The 4,953-nt window shown below is 42.9% G+C and overlaps 1 non-coding gene across 1 annotated transcript; it reads right to left on the bottom strand.

Annotated features, from left to right (window-relative positions):
* Positions 1-4,543: 4,543 nt before the first annotated feature.
* Positions 4,544-4,626, bottom strand: trnas-uga (transfer RNA serine (anticodon UGA)). Its single transcript has one exon. It is a non-coding gene; the product is annotated as a tRNA-Ser (tRNA).
* Positions 4,627-4,953: the final 327 nt, after the last annotated feature.

Genomic DNA, 4,953 nt, shown 5'->3' with positions numbered 1-4,953 from the left:
AGAGCATGCAGAAATCAGGTGCAGGCAGCGGAATGAGCTGCGGCAAACCAGGTACCCTGCCCATCCTTTGCCTCAACGACGGTCTGTCCGACCTGTGACAGAGACTGTGGTTCCCGTATTGAACTGTACAGCCAATAAGAACACATGCTAAGAGTGGAAGCAAGTCTTCCTCGATTCCGAGGGACTGCCTATGATGATGAATTAGGGGGTGGGTGAGACGAGCTGTGAGGATAAATGTCTTTACCCAGGGCGTCGTGGCAGTTGGGAATTCAATGCCCTCACACATTTTAAAAATACTTGAATGCCACTTAAACTGCTGTAACCCTTAGGATAGACTTAGATCTGGGAAGTGGGAATTAGTCTGGAAAGCTCTTGATCGGCCTCCTCGGGCACTATTGGCTGAAATGGCCTCCTTCCATGCTGTAGATTTTTGCATTTCCTACACGACAAAGTGATCACATTTTAAAAGTAATTAATTTGCTCTGAACTGCTTTCGGAAGTGCTGAGGTGAAAGTCGCTATAGGAATGCTATCATTTTAATGTTAAAGTGCCATAAGAAAGTACATAGCATGAAGGCCAGTTGCCTCACTTGGTTAGCGCTTGGTGTTACTAACGCCAAATTGGCGAGTTCGAGCCCATTACGGGCCAGTTATTTTATTTTTGGTGGTGCGGTTGGGCTGCAAGTATTTTAGAGCAACTTAAACATTCAGGGACGAAACTCACACCAAACCTGTAATACGTTGAAGCAATGCTGCAAAACATTAGTTCTGCCGAGAGCTGGTGGCCCCGCCGAGTGTTTCCAGCATTAAATGAACAATTCCATACCCTCCGGGGATTTGTGACTTCTCGTATTTCAATCAGTGAAAGGCACACTGCCGCTGATTGGTTTGTAGTGAAAAGTATGGAACTGATCTAAATACAATTCCACTGCGTAATCCCTCATTATAAGAACATAAGAATTAGGAACAGGAGTAGGCCATCTAGCCCCTCGAGCCTGATCCGCCACTCAACAAGATCATGGCTGATCTGGCCGTGGACTTAGCTCCACTGACCCGCCCGCTCCCAGTAACCCTTAATTCCCTTATTGGTTAAAAATGTATCTGTCTGTGATTTGAAAACATTCAATGAGCTAGACTCAACTGCTTCCTTGGGCAGAGAATTCCACAGATTCACAACCCGCTGGGAGAAGAAATTCCTTCTCAACTCGGTTTAAAATTGGCTCCCCCTTATTTTGAAGCTGTGCCCTCTAGTTCTAGTCTCCCCTACCAGTGGAAACGACCTCTCCGCCTCTATCTTGTCAATCCCTTTCATTATTTTAAATGTTGCTTTCAGATCAGCCCTCATCCTTCTGAACTCCAACGAGTAAAGACCCAGTCTACGCAATCAATCATAATAAGGTAACCCCCTCATATCCGGAATCAGCCTAGTGAATCGTCTCTGTACCCCCTTCAAAGCTAGTATATCCTTCCTAAAGAAAGGTGATCAAAACTGCACGCAGTACTCCAGGTGCTTCCTGAACAATCCCCTATACAGTTGCAGCAGGAGCTCCCTGCTTTTGTACTCAATCCCTCTCGCAATGAATGCCAACATTCCATTCGCCTTCCTGATTACTTGCTGCACCTGCAAACTAATTTTGGTATTCATGCACAAGGACCCCCAGGTCCCTCTGCACCTCAGCATGTTGTAATTTCTTCCCATTCAAATAACATTCCTTTTTACTGTTTTTTCCCCCAAGGTGGATGACCTCACACTTTCCGACATTGTATTCCATCTGCCAAACCTTAGCCCATTCGCTTAACCGATCTAAATCTCTTTGCAGCCTCTCTGTGTCCTCTACACTAGCCGCTTTCCCACTAATCTTTGTGTAATCTGCAAATGTTGTTACACAACACTCTGTCCCCTCTTCCAGGTCATCTATGTATATTCGAAATCGTTGTGGTCACAGCACCGATCCCTGCGGCACACGACTAACCACCGATTTCCAACGCGAAAAGGACCCATTCATCCCGACTCTCTGCTTTCTGTTAGCTCGCCAATTCTCTATCCATGCTAATGTATTTCAAGTGACTCTGCGTACCTTTATCTTCTGCAGTAACCTTTTGTGTGTCACCTTATCGAAAGCCTTTTGGAAAGCTAAATACACCACATCCATCGGTACACCTCTATCCACCATGCTCGTTATATCCTCAAAAAATTCCAGTAAATTATTTAAACATGCTTTCCCCTTCCTGAATCCATGTTGCGTCTGCTTGATTGTACTATTCCTATGTAGATGTCCCGCTATTTCATCCTTAATGATAGCTTCAAGCATTTTCCCCACTACAGATGTTAAACTAACCGGCTTATAGTTACCTGCCTTTTGTCTGCCCCCTTTTTTAAACAGAGGCGTTACATTTGCTGCTTTTTAATTCGCTGGTACCTCCCCAGATTCGAGAGAATTTTGGTAGATTATAACGAACGCATCTGCTCGAACGTCTGCCATCTCTTTTAATACCCTGGGATGCATTTCATCAGGACCAGGGGGTTAGTCTATCTTGTGTCCTATTAGCCTGTCCAGCACTATCACCCTAGTGATAGTGATCATCTCAAGATCCTTCCTTGCCACATTCCCCCGTGACCAGCAATTTTTGGCATGGTTTTTGTGTGTTCCACTGTGAAGACCGAAGCAAAATAATTGTTTGAGGTCTCAGCCATTTCCACATTTACCATTATTAAATCCCCCTTCTCATCTTCTAAGGGACCAACATTTACGTTAGTCACTCTTTTCCATTTTATTTATCGGTAAAAGATTTTACTAACTATTTTTATGTTTTGTGCAAGTTTACCTTCGTAATCTATCTTTCCTTTCTTTATTGCTTTCTTCTGCATTCTTTGCTGTCGTTTAAAATTTTCCCAATCTGCTAGTTTCCCACTAACCTTGGCCACCTTATACGCATTGGTTTTTATTTTGATACTCTCCTTTATTTCCTTCGTTATCCATGGATGGTTATCCCTTCTCTTACCGCCCTTCTTTTTCACTGGAATATATTTTTGTTGAGCATTATGAAAGAGCTCCATAAAAGTCCTCCACTGTTCTTCAATTGTGTCACCGTTTAGTCTGTGTTTCCACTCTACTTTAGCCAACTCTGTCCTCATCTCACTATAGTCACCTTTGGTTAAGCATAGTACGCTCCTTTGAGACACTAATTCCTCACACTCAAACTGTATTACAAATTCAACCATACTGTGATGACTCATTCTGAGAGGATATTTTACTGGAGATCGTTTATTATTCCTGTCTCATTGCACAGAATCAGACTAAGATAGATTGCTCCCTTGCATGTTCTGTAACATACTGTTCTAAGAAACAATCCCGTATGCATTCTATGAATTCCTCCTCAAGGCTACCCAGTGCGATTTGATTTGACCAATCGATATGTCGGTTAAAATCCACCATGATGACTGCCGTTCCTTTTTCACATGCCTCCATTATTCCTTTGGTTATTGCCCGCACCACCATGAAGCTATTATTTGGGGGCCTATAAACTACGCCCACCAGTGACTTTTTCCCCTTACTATCTCTAATCTCCACCTACAATGATTCAACATTTTGTTCATTAGAGCCAATATCATCTCTCACAACTACCCTGATATCATCATTTATTAACAGAGCTACCCCAACTCCATTCCCTTCTTGTCTATCTTTCCGAATTGTCAGATACCGCTGTATGTTTAATTCCCTGTCCTGGCCAACCTGCAACGTTTCTGTAATGGCCACCAAATCATACCCATTTATGATGATTTGTGCCGTCAACTCATTTACTTTATTTCGAATGCTGCGTGCGGTTAGGTCGAGTGTTTTAATACTAGTTTTTATACCATGATTTTTAGTTTTGACCCCTCCTGCGGTCCCTTTATATTCATACATATTGTCCCTTCCTATCACCTTGTCGTTTACACTTACCCCAGTGCTAGTCTGCTCTATTGCCTCCTGCTCATTGCATTTTTTCTTGGGGTCCTGTGATCTGAGCGCTCACCCACTCTAACTAGCTCAGAGTCCTCTCCTGGGTTCCGAATACTCCTTGCAATGCGGTCCGAGAATTCATGCCGGCCGTTTTATTGTACTTTGACCCTTTAGAATTTTGCTGTACATTAGTCTGCTGCAAACGGCAGGGGCCACGTCACTTAATGGATAAGGCATCTACTTTGATGCAAACACTGATGTAATCAGAAAATTGCGACGTCAAACGTTGCCGTGGTCATTTTGGCAAAACTTGTTCATCTTTATAAAACCAAACCACGTTCGCACTCATTAGCTAAAGGTGAGTTCCTCCCAAAAAATGCACTGATCTTTATTAAAGGCATTTTGTCATGCTGTGTACATTGCTCACTGATTTTTGGAGATAGTGTCCAACAAAACAACAATTAATACCGATAAACTATTAATGTTTCCAGTTCGAATAACAGCTTCGCATCAATCAATGTAATAAAGGGCAGGTGAGGGAATTGTGAACAGATTCCAATGAGATCCCCGTGAGTCGATAAAAAAGCGCACTTGCAGAATCGCTGCGAGCAGGGTTCGAACCTGCGCAGGGAAACCCCCATTGGATTTCAAGTCCAACGCCTTAACCACTCGGCCATCGCAGCTACTCAGTTGAGGTGCTTTAATAGTCGAATCGTTGATACAATTTATCAGAGAGACCTCCTGCATTCTTGCCCGATTGGATCTCCCAGACGATGTGAAAATTAAATCGTAGAATCACAGAATCTTACAGCAAAGAAGGAAAAATTTCGGTCAGAAATGAAAGAAGTTACATTTCGGGAAAAACTGAACTGTCTGGAGAGCTTCTTTCTCGAAAAACAAGTGAGATATATTTTTTACATTATGAAGGTATATGATCGATTTGATGTGGAGAAAATGTTTGCTACTGTGCAGGAGTTCAGAACGGGAGGTTAGAATGTGGAAGATGCTAC

The sequence above is a fragment of the Pristiophorus japonicus genome, chromosome 28, assembly GCF_044704955.1.
Source record: "Pristiophorus japonicus isolate sPriJap1 chromosome 28, sPriJap1.hap1, whole genome shotgun sequence".
Lineage (NCBI taxonomy): Eukaryota > Metazoa > Chordata > Chondrichthyes > Pristiophoridae > Pristiophorus > Pristiophorus japonicus.
The sequence above is the reverse complement of the archived record's forward strand: the minus strand, read 5'-3'. Positions and strand labels throughout refer to the sequence as shown.